This window comes from Humulus lupulus, chromosome 5 (genome assembly GCF_963169125.1).
Source record: "Humulus lupulus chromosome 5, drHumLupu1.1, whole genome shotgun sequence".
Lineage (NCBI taxonomy): Eukaryota > Viridiplantae > Streptophyta > Magnoliopsida > Rosales > Cannabaceae > Humulus > Humulus lupulus.
Genome location: NC_084797.1, coordinates 35,797,902 through 35,817,545, shown reverse-complemented (window position 1 = coordinate 35,817,545; position 19,644 = coordinate 35,797,902).

The following is a 19,644-nucleotide window of genomic DNA, read 5'->3' as shown; positions in this document are numbered from 1 at the left end:
TTAGGTTGAGTCCAGTGTTTATCTAGCTGACGGCAGCTCATAGTGGGCGAGCTGCATCCTGTGCGCAAATTATCAGCCCCGACACTCTTAGGTCATACATTTCATGCTCACATGGCATTGTCACAGTTATAAAACATATGTATTCAAATACAAGGAACCTCATCCCAACATATCCACGCAAGGTTGCAGTCTTCTTACCTTTAATTCTGAACGGAGATAGTGAAGTGATCCCGAGCATGATCCTCAGTTTCCAAACCCTTGCGATAAACCTAGTCACATTGTCCAAAGGGAAATCATCAACTTCCAATCCAAATAAATACTTAGGAGACAGAAACTAGCCTTTGGGACCTCAATTTCTACTAAAACGGGTAATAGAAATTGTCTCGAGCGCCTAGGTACGAACCCTCGAGCCTTATGCATTCTAGAAACAATTCTAAGGCTAAAATCCCCAGGCGGGTCATGACTTGGCTTAATGGGTCGCAACTTAGCTTAGTGGGTCGCGACTTGGCCCCAAGTCAGAGAGCAAGGTCCCAAGCCAGAGGGGAGGCGGGCCGCGACTTGGTGTAAGGGATAGCGGCGTGCCCCCAAGTCAAAGAGCAACCCAGGCCACACACGCCATGGCGCCCTAGGGCTAGGTCGCGGCACTCCTCCTTCAAACCCAAAAATTATGGGTTTTCCTCATGTTTCTCCTAGCAAACTATTCCAGAATTCAAACTCAATAAGACCTTTCAATCATAACTAAACCCAGCTACGAGTTCAGAATTAAATCACATACTTTAAACATTAATCTCCTAACAATTATACTAAAATCAATACCCCAATTCAGTAGAAATTACCACTCAACGCTCATCTATTTTAATACCCAAAACTCAATCTAATCCCACACAAATACCAGAATTCCTTAACATGATCTATGATGAAACCTTACCTCATGTATGGTTGATTCCCACAAGATACAACCTCCAAGCCTTGAGCTTATGTCCTAGCTATACCTCCTAGTTTCCAAGCCTCAATTCATTCTAGTTCCAGCTTCAAGCCTAAGCTCCCTAGCCCTTCAATTCCTTCAGCAGCTTAAATTCAATCACCAAATGAGAGAGAGAGCTGAGCATTCCTTTGATTCCAGTAGAGAATAGTGGGTTCCAACTCCTTATAGGACTTAGCTGATTATACCCTTGGCCAATAAAATGACAAAATTGTCCTCCCATAGTTTACTTAGCCCTTTAATTGCTCGAAGGGTAAAATAATATTTTCCCCTAGTTCCCGCTAATTCCTCAAATATTCCTAATATTTACCAATAAATCCTGTTACTCCAAATAATTGCTAGCTATATATTCAATATCTAATAATTCCCAAAATATCCTCTAAATTCCCAAAAATACCCCCAGGCTCCCCCGAGCCGGGTATTAATCCCTGCCGTGACTATTTCGCCAATCCACTCACTAGGACTGTCTCAAGCCATACGCTACAAATATATCCACATAATAATTTGTTCTCAACAATTTATCACATAAAATCACATTTATGCTCCTAATGAGCCAAAATTACAAATATGCTCTTATAAGCTAAAAGGGCCCTCGTGCATATCTAATATTCACAAACATGCATGTCACATAGTCATATAATCATATTAATCACATATGCCACATAATCATGCATTAAACCATTTAATCACACATAAATCAATTATGCCCTCACGACACGCTGATCAAGGCCCTTAATCCTTATTAGTGATTTTGGGTCATTACAAAGTTAGTTTTAATTAAATAAATTAATTAGAAATTTTGTTCTAATTTATAAGTTAGGCAAAAAAAAGTTCCCAAAGATTAGCAAGAAAGCCTAAAGGAAAGGAGGAGCATTCTTGGAGAGTCTTGAAATCTACATAGGCTTAGATTGCAATTTTATTTCTAATTTTTTCAAAGGGTTGTAAATCTTAAAAATACCTATTAGTACTCTGTAATGCCTTGGATAACCAAGACCATTACAGTGTGTATTTAAAATAGTGTAGGACTTGCTAATCAAGTAGGTTGAACAATATTGTGTTCCTAAGGTCAACTATCGAGACAAGGTTAAAATATTTTGATCATAAATGGTTAATTTCCATTAAAATAGATGTTTGGTACATGGGATCCGAAAAATAGGGTTTAAGAGACAATTTACCACTCTTGAAAATTATTATACAACCAAAAGCCACTCTAATGGAAAAAAACAAATTTTAAGGTTCTGTCCCTATACTTTCCCTCGGCCGTGGCGGACGAGCAGCTGACAATGTACACCTCACCCCCAAAGCTCTCCAACTCATGGTTGGTCCAGCTTCCCTTTACCTTTACCTACACCACATAGCACCCATGATCCAAGGCCTAGCAAGAAAATCATAACAGCAAGCATATAAAGCAACAGTTAAATATAATCAAGCTTAACTCAACCAGTTCAATAAGTTAACAGAATTCAAGTATAAAGGCAAAAAGTGGTAAACACTTCATCTCAAATAAATATCAAAGTCAATTACGCAAATGCTTAGGGTTGGCACGTTTAGGCCAAGCCCTCTATTTATCTGGCTGACCACAGCTCGCTTAGGCCAAGATGCATTCAGTACGCTTATCATCAGTCCCGACCCCCTTAGGCTGTTCATTCTCAAATGTCATATCATTCGTACAATCACACAGTACATGTATTCAATTATTGGGAACCATAGACCCGTTCACAACCACAAGGGGCAGTCTTCTTCCCTCGAATCCTGAGCAAAGGACACAGAATGGTCTCGAGCACGATCCTTAGTCCTAAGCCTTGATGATAAACCTAGTCATAGTTTCAATGGGTAACCATCAATTTCTAATCAAAATAAATACTTAGGAAACAATAGCTAGCCTCTAGGACCTCGATTTCTACTAAACTAGGTAGTGAAAATCGTCTCGAGCGCTTAGATTCAAACCCCCGAGCCTTCCCAAGCCTAAACACTAACCTAGGCCAAAGTTTCGTAGGCGGGCTGCGACCTGGGCCTAGGGATCGCGGCGCGCCTCAAGTCAGAGGCATAGCCCCGATGCATTTGAGGGAGGCTGGCCGCGACTTGCCCCCTAGGGTCGCGGCACGCCTTCAAGACAAAGATCCCTCCCATGGCATTCTAGGCATACGGGTCGCAGCGCGCCCCCACAAACCCATAATTTCTTGGGTTTTCTCAGCATTCTTCCCACCCAAATTCTCACAATTCAATCTTAACAAGCCTCTTAACCAAAACAAAGCTCAGTTATGAGTCTTGGACTCTTAATCACATATTTTAAACTCAAAACCTCAAGAATCATACTGAAGCTGCTACCCCAATTCTGTAACGCCCTGGATAGCCAAGACCGTTACACTGTGTATTTATAAAGGTGCTGGACTCGCTAATCAAGTCAGTTAATTAAAAACGTGTTACTGAAACTACAGTGGAACTAGGGTTAAAATATTTTGGTCTCAAAAGCTTCATCTTTCATAATTAACATTATCTTTAAAAACATGGGATCCCAAAAATAATAAGATTAAGACCGTTTACAAAAGATTCAGGATTTAAATACAGTAATTAGCCACTCTAAGCCAAAACATACTGTTAAGAATTCCTTGTCCTGAACCACTCCTCGGCCATGGCAGCCGAACAGCTGACTATGTACATTCAGCCCCACAACTCTCCATCTCAGGGTTGGTCCAACTTGCCTTTGCCTTTACCTGCACCACGTAGCACCCATGAGCCAAGGCCCAGCAAGAAAACACAATAACAGAGCATAACCAATCAACAAACAATCCAATATCTCATATCACATAAACATGTTCTCAACAGTCTAAGCATCCATCATAACCAAGTATTCAGCATACCAAATATATCATTTCACATCAACAATCAATTCACAAATGATAACCAGGGTTAGCGCCCTTAGGCTGAACCCTCTGTTTATCCCACTGACTCCGGCCCGCTAAAACCGAGCTCAGTGAATATTAAGCTGTCCTCGGCTACCAGTGGCCAAGTCGCGCTCTGTGCGCAAATATTGTATACGGCACCCTTAGGCCGTTTGTCACATGTCTCATGGCATAATACCATCTTTGACATTATACAGATATCGGGAGCATTTAGTCCCATCACAAACATATAACCGGGTGCAGTTTTCTTACCTTTAGATTTGCTAGCTTTGTACAATCGATCCTCAAACACGATCCCTCTTGAGCCCTAGTGCACACTTAGTCACAACCATAGATCAAAATCATCACCAAACCTCAAGTCCAAAACCTAGCCTCGGGACCAATCCCGAGCCCTCGGAAGGTTCTAATTCCACCAAACGGGGTGGTGGAATCAAACCCCGAACCCCCGGGCAAAAACCCTTGAAAATAACCCAAAAACCCTTTTTCTGGAAATAGGGTAGCGCTACAGCGCTCTTTGGAGGGCGCTACAGTGCTACAAACAGAGCCCAAAATTGTCCCAGGGTAAATGGCCTAGCACTACAGCGCCCAAAGGCTAGCGCTGTAGCGCTAGTCACAGAACAGCAAATGTTGTTTTTCCCTCCTTCGATTTTCCCCAAGCCAAACCTGACAAAAACCTCTCCAAACTTCAACCAAACTTAGAATCAAGCTTACTAACATGTCTAACTCATCCCAAGCATCCCAACCACATAAAATTTTAACACATGCACTCCCAATCTCAAAATTCACCATGGTTGAACCTCAAACTCAGAAACTTCAGCAAAACAACCAAAACCTCAGAATTTAGAGCTAGAATTTCATACCTTCAATGGGATTCGACCTTAAGTTAGCCTCTACACGTCCTTGGATTACTCCTCCTCAAAACCTTAGCTTGAATTCCCTAGAATTCCCATCAAATTTAGCTTAGACATCTTAGTTCAACATGAAAACCAGAAACTGAAGAAAACCTTAAAGTCTTACCTCAACTAATGAATAACCCCAGCTAGATTTCCCCAATCTAATCAAGACCTCACGCTCACAATCCCAACCTTAAGCTCCTTTGATTCTATCCTCAAACCCCCAGATGAAAATGATGAAGAGGTCCCAAACCGACCTTGGAAACGCCCTGCTTTTCCTTCCCCTTTCTTTCCTTTCTTTTTATTTCTTTTCTTTCCTTCAGACTTCTATTTCTTTCTACAAGTTCCACTAAGTGTAAAGCCTCAGCTATACCTATCCTTTATAAGCCAAATGACCACAATACCCTCCCCTTTAATTCTAAATCTTTTCATCCACCTAGGGGCATTTTGGTCATTTCACCCAATTCCCGCTAATTCCTCGAGTGTCTTTAATATTTACCACTTACTTCCCGACACTTAGCTAGTTACCAATTATATTATTCAATGTCAAAATTAACCCCAATATATTCTCTAAATTCCCATTCATACCCCCAGGCTAGCCCCGAGCCGGGTATAAATCCCCGCCATGACTTTTTCGCTAACCCGCTCACTAGGATTGTCTCGAATCACAGATCACAAATATATCCACATAATAATGTGGTCTCAACAATTATCACATATATATACAGTTATGCCCTCAATGGGCCAAAATTACAATTATGCCCTTTCTAACCTAATCAAGGCCTACATGCATACTAATACACATAGTCATGCATCTCAGATATTCAAATAGTCATATAGCATACTTTTAATCATTAAATCACATATATTCCAATTATACCCTCCCAGCACACTAATCAAGGCCCTTAAGCCTTATTAGTAAATTTAGATCATTACAAATTCAGTGATAATTCCTCACCAAGTCATCAGTTTAATTCCAAGTGAATCATCTAAAATTTCTAACAAAACAGAGACAAGGCCTTACCTCAATTGTTGCCTAAATCCTCACAAGCTTTCTGCCCTCTACGAGCTTTAAATTCCTAACTTCTTAAGCTTAAAATTCAGCCTTTCCACAGCTCAGCCCAAGCCTTTCTTCTTCAGTTTTAACTTTCCCTCCAGCTTCCAAGTATAGGAGAGAGAGAGAAAATTGTAAGTGAGAGGGGTGAGAGAGAGCTGAGAGTTTCCATAATGTTCTTGATCATTCCCTATTCTTGTGAGTATATCCTAATCCAACAAAAGACTATTTTTCCCCCTATGCTTACTAGTCCTCTAAGGGTTCTAAAGGGTAAAACAATCATTTTCTCTTAGTTCCTGCTAATTCCTCAAATGTTCCTACTACTAACCAATTGACCTTCTCTTGTCTAATTAATTACCAAATACTTATTTTTTACTCAATAAATCCCAAAATATTTCCTGAATTCCTGAAAATACCCCAAGGCTCCCCCGAGCTGGGTATTTAAACCCCGCTGCGACTATTTCGCTAATCTGCTCACTAGGACCGTCTTGAGTCATATCCTGAAAATATATCCACATAATAATGTGGTCTCAACCATATATCACATAAAATCACATTTATGCCCTTAAAGGGCCAAAATTACAAATATGCCCTTATAGGCAGAAAAGGCCCACATGCATTTAATACTCATAAACATGCATATCACATAACCATATAATCATTTTAATCATGCATGCCACATGGTCATGCATTTAACCAATTAAACATATATACATCCAATTGTGCCCTCCTGGCACGCTAACCAAGGCACTAAGCCCTATTAGCAATTTTGGGTCGTTACAACTATCCCCTCCTACTGAGAATTTCGTCCTCGAAATTACCTGAATAACTCGGGATACTGATCCCGTATAGCTGACTCAAGCTCTCAGGTTGCTTCATCAACTTTGCTATTTTTTTACAACACTTTGACTAGAGGAATCATCTTATTCTGTAGAACCTTACTTTTCCTGTCTAGGACCTGAACCTGTTGCTCTTCATATGACAAATATGTCTGCAACTCCAAGTCCTCATACCTCAACACATAAATTGTATCTGAGACGTACTTCAAAAGCATAGAAATGTGGAATACGTCATGAACCCCTGATAACGATGGTAGTAGAGCCAACCTATAGGCCACATGCCCGATCCTCTCTAGGATCTCAAAAGGTCCTATGAATCTAGGGCTTAGCTTGCCCTTTTTCCCTAATCTCCTCGCCCCTCGCAGTGGTGACACTCACAGAAACACGTGGTCCCCTACCTGGAACTCCATGTCCCTACGCTTAGGATAATGTAGCTTTTCTGTCTGCTCTATGAGGTGAGCATTCGAGGTGAGCGTTCGAGCTTGAATCATCTCAATAGCTTCACTAGTCTTATGAACCAACTCTGGTCCCAAATACTTCCTCTCACCCATCTCATCCCAAAGAATGGGCAATCTACATCTCCTTCCGTAAAAAATCTCATAGGGAGCTACTCCAATCGTGGATTGATAACTATTGTTGTATGAAAATTCAATCAATGGGAGATACTTACTCCTAGACCCCTCAAAGTCCAATACACACTCCCTAAGCATGTCTTCCAATACTTGAATCACCCTCTCAGACTGTCCATCTGTCAGAGGATGAAAGGTCGTACTGAACTTCAACTGAGTCCCCATAGCCTTCTGCAAACCACCCCAAAACTTGGAGGTGAATATGGGATCCAAGTTTGATACTATAGATTTAGGAACACAACAGAGACATACAATCTCCCTCACATACAACTCTGTGTACTGATCCACAGTATAGGTCGTCCTCACTGGTAGAAAGTGAGCTGACTTGGTGTATCTGTCTACTATCACCCACACCGAGTCATGTAGCCCCATTGTCCTAGGTAAACCTCCCAAAAAATCCATAGTAACATCCTCCCACTTCCATTCTGGAATACCCAAATGCTGTAGCCACCCCACTGGTCGCTGATGCTCCGCCTTCACCTGCTGACAAGTTAAGCACTTGGCCACATACTCCACTACATCCTTCTTCATCCCAGGCCACCAATATAGAGTCTGTAAACCATGATACATCTTCGTGGTGCCCGGATGAAGTGAGTATGATGTGGTATGGGATTCATCAAGTATCTTTTGTCTAATATCTGCATATGTTGGGACACAAATCTGACAATTATATCGTAATAAACCAGTCTTTGAAATGGAATAGTCCTTAGCCATTCCAGCTAGGACATTCCCTCTAACCTCCTACAATGTACGTCAACCATTTGACCTTCTCTTATCCTCTCTAGAAGGGTCTACTGTAAGGTAATATTGTCCAACCGACCCATAACCAACTCTATCCTCACCCTAGTCATTTCCTCTGCCAACTCCTTTGATATCTGCGCAGAGCTAAACAACTGTCCCAGGCCCCTCCGGCTAAACACATCTGCCACTACATTGGTTTTCTCTGGGTGGTAAAGGATATCACAATCATAGTCCCTCACCAACTCTAGCCAATGCCTCTGCCTCATATTCAAGTCCTTCTGGGTGAATAAGTACTTCAAGCTCTTATGATCAGTGTATATCTCACACTTCTCCCTATACAAGTAATGTCGCCAAACTTTCAGTGCGAATACCACTGCTGCAAACTCTAGATCATGGGTAGGGTACCGCTGCTCATACTCCTTCAACTGTCGTGATGCATAAGCAATAGCCTTCTCATTTTGCATCAACAGACATCCCAATCCCAACCTCGATGCATCAGAATATACCACAACTTCCCTCATTTTGATGGAAGACTCAACACAGGAGCAATAATCAATTGTCGCTTCAATTTCTGAAAGCTATTCTCACACTTGTCTGACCAGGTGAACTTCAGATTCTTCCGTGTCAACTCTATCATCGATATAGCAATCTTCGAGAACCCTTCCATGAACCGTTTGTAATATCTTACTAATCCAAGGAAGCTCCTAACCTCGGAGGCGTTCCTTGGCCTCGGCCAATCTCTCACTGCCTCTACCTTAGTTGGATCCACCTTAATCCCATCTTCACCAACAATATGTCCAAGGAATGTCGCTTCTGGTAACCAAAACTCCCACTTCTTAAACTTAGCATACAACTGATGTTCTCTTAGTCTCTGCAATACATGTCAGAGATGTTGTTCATGCTCTTCCTTTGAACTAGAGAAAATCCAAGAAGTCCTTGAACACCTTGTTCATCATGTCCATGAATGCTGCTAGGACATTGATCACACCAAACGACATGACCATAAACTCATAATTCCCATACCTCGTTCGGAAGGTTGTCTTTGGTATATCCTCGTCCTTGATCCTCAACTGGTGATAACCAGATTGAATATCAATCTTTGAGAATACCATCTTTCCCTGCAGCTAATCGAGCAAGTCACCGATCCTTGGTAAGGGGTACTTATTCTTGATGGTCAACTTGTTCAATTCCCTGTAGTCTTTACACATTCTCAAAGTCCCTTCTTTCTTCTTCACAAACAAAACTAGAGCACCCCATGGTCAAAAGCTATGCTTGATAAATTCCAAGTCTAAAAGTTCTTGTAACTGAATCTTCAACTCCTTCGGTTCTGCCGGAGCCATCCTATATGGTGCTCTCGACATTAGCTCTGTACCCGGCGCTAACTTGATGACGAACTGGATCTCCCTTCATGGTGGCAGTCATGGTCAATCCTCAGGGAAGATATCCAATAACTCGCGTACCAATCTAGTCTCCCCCAACCCTACTGGCATAGCCTTGGTAGTATCCACCACACTAGCTAGAAAACCTATACAACCTCCCTGTAATAGGTCCCTAGCCCTCAACGCTGATATGATGGGTATGCGGGGTCCATGCATAGCACCCACAAAAACAAAATGATCCTCACCCTCAGGCTAAAAAGTCACCACCTTCTTCCTACAATCTATAGTGGCCCCATATCTGACCAGCCAATCCATCCCTAAAATCATATCAAAGTCATCCATACTCAACTCGATTAGATCTACTGATAGTTCCCTACTATCTACCATCACTGACAGTGCTCTAATCCATCTCCTAGAAACTACCAGTTCCCATGTAGGTAGTATAGTCCCAAACCCCACATGTATAATACTCAAGAGGTCTACACAATCTATCAATTACCTTACTAGAAACAAACGAATGTGTAGCACCAGAATCAATCAATACAGTATATGAAGAGCCAGCGCTAGAAAGCTAATATGTCACTACCGAGGGACTAGCCTCGGCCTCTGCATGCGTCAAGGTGAGCACTCGAGCTGGAGTCAAGCTGTCCACCTTCATTGCTTCCTCTTTCTTCATCGTTGGGCAGTCCTTCTTGAGGTGTCCCACCACCCTGCACAGATAGTAGGCCTTTGTCTGACATTCGCCCAGATGGCGCTTCCTGCACCTTGTGCACCCAGGGTAATTCCTCTATGTCTCACGGCCTCCCTGGCGGTCACCCTGATCCCTCCTATCAGAACCAACAGCAGTCAAAGTGTCAGGGGTCTTCCTCTTCAAATCACTGGGGCCTCCGCCCTTACCATACCCTGTATATGGAGGCACTGTCCTACGAACATCCAGTCTTTCCTTATCTCATTATCTGCCTCTTCAGCAGTAAGAGCCTTCTTAACAGCTTGGGAATAAGTCGTCTGCCCAAGTACCGATGTGATCCTCACATCCCGGGCTATCATAGCACTGAACCCTCGAATGAACCTGTCCTGCCTGGACGCATCTGTAGGCACCAAGTCTAATGCAAACTTCGCCAGCCTATCGAAGTTCAGGGCATACTCTGTAACTGTCATGCTGCCCTGTACTAACCCCATGAATTCATTCACCTTTGCTGCCCTAACGACAACATTGTAATACTTCTGGTTTAAAAGAACTCTAAACCCATCCCAAATCAAAGTAGAAATATCCCAGGTCTGTGATGCTACCTCCCACCAAATGCAGGCATCCTCCCTAAGCATATAGGTGGCAAAGGCCACCCTGTCATTACCTTCCACCCTCATGAAATCCAGAATGGAACTGATCATACTCATCCATTGTTCAGCCTTAAGTGGATCAGGTCCTCCCTCAAAGGTTGGAGGTTGTTGTCTCCTGAACCACTCATAAAGTGCCTCCCACATGTTCCCAACCTCAGGTGGTTGTACTACTGGTGCCACAGCAGGTGGCATAATAGGTGCAGCACTCCCTAACGAAGCCTGCTGTCTCAAGAGACTGATATGCTTTTCTTAACTTTGCAATAGAGCTTGCATATTCGCAAGTATCTGATGTAAGTTCTCAGGGACTTGCAGAGGGTTCTGGCCCTGTTCATCTTCTCTAGCCTCAGACCCTATACCGGCTAGTCATATTGATCGCCTTGGACGCATAGCTATCCAAGTTTATCTGTAATCAATGACTCGGCAATTAGGCAATGATGACAGATTAACAATCTTTCCGTATTCCATCATTGAAACTCAACCAGCAATAAACAATCAAGATGCAAACAAGCATTTAAGCATTCATTCACATGCAACAGCAATGCTAATAAGCATGCCTCATTATAATCACACAGCAATCAAGGGTCAGGCCCTATCAGTATCTCTTGCTTTCTATTAATCATACATATTAAAACATTTATATTTCATTCAAGCATTTAAGCATGTACTTGCATATATGCAATTACCAAACCCTGAGTCGAGCTTGTCTTTAGCGGCGAGTGTACATGCCCAGCCAATCTTCAGGAACCCTCAAACCTAGACTGCTCTAATACCAAGATGTAACACCCTGGATAAAGAAGACCGCTACACTGTGTATTTAAAATAGTGCGGGACTTGCTAATCAAGTCGTTTGAAAAATAATGTGTTCCTAAAGTCAACTATCGGGTTAAGGTTAAAAGATTTGGATCATAAATGGTTAATTTCTATTAAAATAGATGTTTGGTACATGGGATCCCAAAACAGGGTTTAAGAAACAATTTACAACTCTCAAAAAGTTTTATACAAACAAAAGCCACTCTAATGGAAAAACACAAATTTTAAGGCTCTATCCATATACTTTCCCTTGGCTGTGGCGAACGAGCAGCTGACAATGTACACCTTGCCCCCAGAGCTCTCCAACTCATGGTTGGTCCAACTTTCCTTTGCCTTTACCTGCACCACGTAGCACACATGAGCCAAGGCCTAGCAAGAAAATCATAACAGCAAGCGCATAAAGCAACAGTTAAATATAATCAATCTTAACTCAACTAGTTCTATCAGTTAACAAAATTCAAATATAAAGAAAAACAATGGTAAACACTTTATCTCAAATACATATCAAAGTCAATTATGCAAATGCTTAGGATTGGCACTCTTAGGCCGTCCCCTCTGTTTATCTGGCTGACCCGACTCGCTTAGACCGAGCTGCGTTCAGTACGCTTATCATCAGCCCCGACACCCTTAGGTCGTTCATTCTCTAATGTCATATCAATTGTACAATCACACAGTACATGTATTCAATTATTGGGAACCACAATCCCATTCACAACCACAATGGTGCAGTCTTCTTACCTCGAATCCTAAACGAGGGACACAGAACAGTCTCAAGCACGATTCTTAGTCCTAAGCCTTGATGATAAACCTAGACATAGTGTCAATGGGTAAACATCAATTTCTAATCCAAATAAATACTTAGGAAACAATAGCTACCCTCCGAGACCTCGATTTCTACTAAACTTGGTAGTAGAAATCGTCCTGAGCGCTTAGGTTCGAACCCTCGAGCCTTCCCATAAAAATGTGGTCTCAACCATATATCACATAAAATCACATTTATGCCATTAATGGACCAAAATTACAAATATGCCCTTATAAGCAGAAAAGGGCCCACATGCATATTTAATACTCATAAACATGCATATCACATAACTATATAATCATTTTAATCATGCACGCCACATAGTCACTCATTTAACCAATTAAACACACATATATCCAATTATGCCCTCTTGGCATGCTAACTAAGGCACTAAGCCCTATTAGCAATTTTGGGTCGTTACATACTCGCTTCATTATTTATTGTCTATTTATTAATTTATTGTATTTATTTAAATAAATGTTCATTGATGTTTGATTGATAACACGATCATGCATTAGTCAATTACATGCCATTCATGAAACACCACACAGTTTCTCATTAATCATGCATCTTTTAGAAACATGATTATCTAGGATTGTCCTATTTGTTTATATGAATTATTTTTGGTGAAATCGATTGCATGTAAACTACTTAGTATTAAATTAGTTAAAACTTTGTAACTCACACCATAATAAAGTCAATAGTTTTTTTTATAGGCCTTTAAGATAACCAACTTTATGTAAAAAGCGTTTTAGTAAAGTTAGACAAATGTAATGGGTAATTATTTAGATCACATTAATTACAAAAATAGACTCTTTTATAATTATGTTTTTTGTAATTAATTACATTCATAGGGTTATTAATAAACTAGTTATTAATTGATTAGTTTTATAAAACACATTGAATCTAAAATAGTAAGTGGGAGAACTTCTCAATGTGACATGCGGTCTCCATTATTAGAACAACAACGTGAGATATGAATAGGGCCTCGAGGCGGCTTTTTTTCCGTCTAAGGATGGTTTCTAGAAGTATCAATACCAAGGTTGGCTTCTTACAAAGATAGGAGGAAGTGATGTATTTTAGGCTTGACCGACCCTAAGGCGACATTCTCTAAGTTAAGTCATGAAATCTAAAATAATGGGTTACACTTACAAAGATGTAATTAAGCTTTTGCGGTGGATAATTGCATCTTGACCAAACTAGTGGTACTTTATATTTAAAAGAGAAAATAAAGAGTTATTTTAAGTTTTAAATTATAAAGATAAGATTGTCTTATAAGCTATCTCAATTTAACTTGACCGACCCTAAGGCAACAATTTATTTGTTGGGTAGTTTTATCGTGGAAAAGTAAATGTTAATTTATGTGTTTTAATTATTGCATTCATGCATCATGTTTACTTTCCAAAACATTGATATTTTTTCAAATGATAATATTATTTTTCTTATTTTATTTCAGTTAAAATGTCTCAAAACAACTGCAATGTAGTGGTTGAACTTAATGATGAAAATATAGAATTTTAGAGACATGATATGGATATATTATTGTTAAGAAAGAATTTGATGGAAGTTGTTAAAAAACCACCAATAGATGCTTCAGTGATTGATTAGTTTGAGTACGCCAAGTGGTTAAGAATAAATCATATGGCTAGGTATTATTTAATCCAATTAGTGAATATACAGACCAAAAATACTCTACAAAGCCTTAAATCTTCATATGATATAGGGGAGGCCATCCATGCTACGTATGGACACATATATGATAAGTGGTTTTATGAGAATGAGATCCTATGGGCTAAGCGTGAAATGATCGCTGAATTTATGAAGAATAAAAAAGGTAAATATGATTTATTTGTTCTTATAACTAAGTGGAAAGAGATTTGTCATTCTAAGCTCTTAGCTCAGGATCCACTAACGATGTTTATTCTTCTATGTAGATGGATGAATCTAACGGTTCAAAAAGGTTGTTGATGAAGACCATGAAGTGGAAAAGAGGAAAAGCGTCTAGTTCAAGAAAGCGTTAAAGAAAGTCCATTTATTTAAAATTCTTTGGTTTTATTAAAAGAAAACTTTATTGTTGTTTGAACAATGTTTAGTTCACTTTTTAGTTAATTTGGAATTTTATTGCATGTAATGCGTTTAGAATATTTTATTTATAATTTGATTATTCTAAATCTTTTTTCTTTTACATGAAATTGAATATTTGGACTTTATCGCTTTCATTAAATTAACAAATGCTCAATAAGAATTATTTAAAGTAGCAAAATCGCAAGGTAACAAAAGACAAAAAGTTTCAAACGAGGATGACACATATATTTGGCATCTTAGACTTTGTCATATAGGTCTAGATAGGATAAACCGGTTAACAAAAGATGGACCTTTGAGAGAAGTAAGAGTTGGAACTCTTCCGGTTTGTGAATCTTGTCTAGAAGGAAAAATGACCAAACGTCCTTTCTCATCAAAAGGCAATAGAGCCAAAGAACCTTTGGAGCTTGTACACATCGATGTTTGTGGTCCAATTAATGTACAAGCAAGAGGTGGGTATGAGTATTTCTTCACTTTTATTGACGATTACTCAATATATGGTCATACTTACCTAATGCTTAGGAAATTTGAAACATTTGGTAAGTTTCAAGAATTCAAAGCTGAGGCTGAGAAGCAGTTAGGTAAGACTCTAAAGATACTTCGATCTGATTGAGAAGGAGCATATTTGGATTTAGAATTCAAAGATTTCTTGCTGGAGCATGGTATTCTATCCCAACTCATAGCACCAAGAACGCCACAGCAAAATGGTGTTTCTAAAAGAAGAAACAGGATCTTGTTGGACATGGTCAGATCTATGTTAAGCTACTCTTCACTTCCTCTCTCATTATGGGGATATGTGTTGGGAATTGTGCCTTGAAGGCATATGTAGAAGACAATGTTTTATGAAATAAATAAATTGAATTTGTTATGCACATATTTTATGGACTATATTATTCTATGATAATATTAAGTAAATATCAGAAAAATTCATAAGTTCATATATGTGATCTCAACCACATATTGGTACTGGAGGATTGTGTTTAAGATAAACGAACTTGAATAGTTCGCAATAAAATAAAGTTATGGAATCTTAGATTAATTACTGCAAGTACGATCCACTAGTATTATGAATACAAGTGATCTAGATCCGGATCACTAGTGTAGTAGGACACTTTAGTGGAGGCGTTTTATATATAAGAGAATATATAGAATTGGACTAGATTTTATTAATACTTAGTTAAATATTGTTTCAAAGTATTAATTAAATATATCAACTGATGATTATAAACAAATAGATCTTAATCCTGAAGTTACTACGAACTCCTATTTATGTTATTTGAATTCTTTGATTCACTCGTTAGAGTCTGTCAAAATGATCAGACTGGATACTTTTGTTTCGGGAACTCATTAATGTAAATAGCTGGGGACATAGTATATAGATATGGAATCTATACCTTATCGTAAGAGATTGAATAATGGTTCTCTTAAGGGTTGACTTTTTGGACTGAAAGGTTATTGAGCTCAAATTCACAATTTAGTTATGAATTAACCTTCACTAGTAAAGGCAATGGTACTTAAGGAAATAAGATATAATTAAAAGGGTAAAACGGTAATTTTATTACTGGTTAATTATGAACCATTATTATATGGTTAATTTGTATGTAATGATTATATCAATGGACGGTTTATTATTATAAAGTACTCACTAAATGAAATGTCTATAATTACAAGAGCGCAGTCTCATATTTATAGTGGAGTAATCATGAGATTAATAAATTAAGATTATTTAATTAAAGAGTTTAATTAATAATCTTAAATTTATTGGAGCTTGGAATTATAGGTCCATAGGTCCCACAGTGACTCTATCAGCACTATTCAAGGCAAGAGTTGATATAAAAATAAAATTTGTTAAAAGACATATTTAGGAAGAAATTTGTTCTTCGAGCCAAATATGCAATTATGTGATAATAGTGATTAATTAATTAATTACAAATTAGTTGTAATTAACAAAATTAATTAATATATAATTTTTGAAATTATATTAAATAATTATTAGCTATAATTTTCGAAATTATAATAAAATTCATATTTAATTGTCAAAATTAGTATTAATTAAAATTGGTTTTAATTAATTGGTAGAATTAATTAAATATCTTTATTTGAGTGGGAGATAATAATCTAATAAGTTCAAATTGGATTTGAATTTAAAAGATTGATATTTATTCAAATAATTAATTATATTTGATAATTAGTTTAAAAGATAATAAATTCAAATTTGAATTAATTATCAAGTTGTTGGATTATATCTGATAATGTAGTTTGAATAAATAATTAAATAATTGTAGAAAAATCAAATATCTCTAATTTATAGGGTGCTACACGACACACACAGTCCCTGGACTGTGTGTGGCGTGAGCAGTGTAAACAAAATTAGGGATAGATTTTTTACTTTTAATTAATTAATTAATTAATGGAAAATTCATAAGTTAGTTTTTTTATATTTTAGTTAATAAGATAATTAATTAATTAAAAGATAAATTATAAATTGGTTATAGATTTATTTTTTAAATTTGAATATTTTCTATTTAAGTTAGACTTATTAGAAAATAAAAATATTCATTCTAAAGAAGATAGAATTATTCGCTCTAAGAAAAAGAACGATATTTTTCTATCTCTCCCTAAAAAAGATATAGAACCAATCTCATGCCTATTCTCTTGATCTCATGTGTTGAGTACATCAAGTTGAATCAGAAATATACCATCCTTTATTCTCTAAATGCCCATACACTTCTTGAGGTGTAGAAAACGTTGTGGAAGATCTTGGTGTGAGTACCTAGGAGCAGCTTGGATAGGAAGTTCGTTCATTTTATGAAAAGATAGCAAGGACACTTGATAGGCATCAAGAGGTATGTTTTTCTATTATTTTCTTGGTTATGATTAATGTATGTATATTAATGGATCCACATATTTAAAAGTGGTTTAAATATGTTACAAAATTTATGTTGTACACTGGGCCAACCCACCACCATTCTGCTACGTATTAGGAAACTCGTTCCTAACAATTGGTAACAGAGCGGTCATTAATATCTACATACATTAATTACTGTGTGGGCATAATATGCATTCTTATGTTATTGTAATATGTGTGAATGGATGGATGTATGTATGATTAAAGTTTATTCTTAAGGGTAGTTAATTATATGGTGTTTTGGGTTTATGAATTGTTCTTAAATTTCTAGATGAAAAATGTAAGCCATTTTGGGGCATAGGAATTTTTTGTAATTTAATTTTCTGCATTAAATTATTTTAAAAAAAAATTGTAAGGCCCGAGCTTTGGGTTCCATGCCCTGAAACCCGAGCCCCTGATCCGCCTGTCACACGCACCCGCGACCCTACGCCTGCCAGCCCCGCGCGCCCATGCCGAGCCACCAGCTGCTGCCGCACCTCCCAGCCACTTGCCTCCTGCCCCATGCCGAGCCTCATGCAGCCGCCCCTAGGGTTCCTAAACCCTAGGGCTTGCATCTAATTTATCCATTTAAATTATGGGCCTAATTAATTTTAGCCCATAATTAAATTGTTTTGTTTTTAATTAATTATTTGAGCCCAAATTCAAAAGTGGGCCTAATAACTTATTGGGCATTAAAGCCCAAGTTAATTATTCTTAAAAAAAATTAAGATAATTAAAAGTTATTTTAATTCAAAATTAAATGGATAAGTTGCTTAATGGATCAAGACTACTTGTGAAGGCCCAAAGTTGAAGATAGAGTTCTGTTTAGGTCTTATATAGTTTCTTACTTTTTTGTGTATATTTTTGCAAGTGTTGTAATTTTTCTAGAAATACCCAAGACACTCGGCCCGCATTTATTTATTTAGTATTTATTTATTTAAATGTTTGAATGTGATTAAATTGTTTAATATTTTATCATGCATTTTTGACATGCCATACATATTACCCACACAGTATTTAAAATTAGCATGCATCTCATATGAGTAGAAACATACCTTAGGATTGTCCTTTGTGATTATATGATTTATGTGATGGACCATATAATAATAAATCTAGTTTTAACTAGTTCAAGAGCAAAAATAGATTTTAAAAGTTGTTTAATTTCTAGTATTTAATAAAATTGTTTTATTAAATAATAAAGTATTTTCCTACTAATTATAGCAAATTAAAATTGAATTAATAAGGGCATAGTTCTATAATTTTAATTTTGCTTAATTGGATTAGTAATTATTAGAATATCATTTGGTAAAAGTAAATCACTTTATTTTTACAAACTAATTAAAAAGCATAGGATGTTTTGAGAAAACACATATTTTAAAATAGTGAGTGGGATAGGGAGTTATGACAATAAGTCCCATGGTCTCCATTATTAGTTAGCACCGAGGTGACATGGACAAGGCCTCGCAGCACCATTGCTTGTGTCCCCCTAAGGAAGGCTTTCGACTGTGTTATTCTCAAGGCAAACTTCTTTTTCCAGAATAGGATTTAATGATGTATTTCAAGTTTGACTAACCCTAAGGCACACTCGTGAGTTAAGTCATTGATCTAAAATAATGGGTTACACTCACAAGGTACATTAGGCTTTCAATCAGACTAGTGTATTCTTGACCAAACAAGCGATTGTTTATAAGTCAAAAGAGAAATGTCGATTTAAGTTTTCACTTATAAATTTGAGAACTTGTCTCAAAATTAATTTGGAATTAGTCTGACCTACCCTAAGGCTGGTCCATTACTGTTCAAATTAATTAATCGTGGAATTAGTAATTATTTTTTATGTGTTCTTTAATTGTTGCATTCATGCATCACGTTTACTATTCCAAAAATTACTGATATTTATTATATACATAAATTCATTTTTGTTTATTTATTTATTTCCAGCAAAGATGTTTATTGGTGAATTACACACCGATGCTTTCTCAAATCTTTGGTTTTTGAACATGAAAACAAGCAACACTAGTTTCGATGAATTTTGACCATTTTTTCTTATAAGAATTTTGACCATTTTGACCTTTTGCAGAATCAGAACCCTAAAAATGAGGAAGAGACTGATGAGGATTTTGATGGCAAGTAAAGCTGGAGGAGTTGGAGAGTAGTTTTATTTAGAAATTTTATTGTTAGTTGAACAATTTAAAATTTTATTTTATTTTAGAAATTATAGATTTCTTTGAACAAAGAAAACTATAGTCTAGAAATTTAGTTTATTATTAGTAATTTGATTATTAATGTTTGGAAACTTATTTCTATT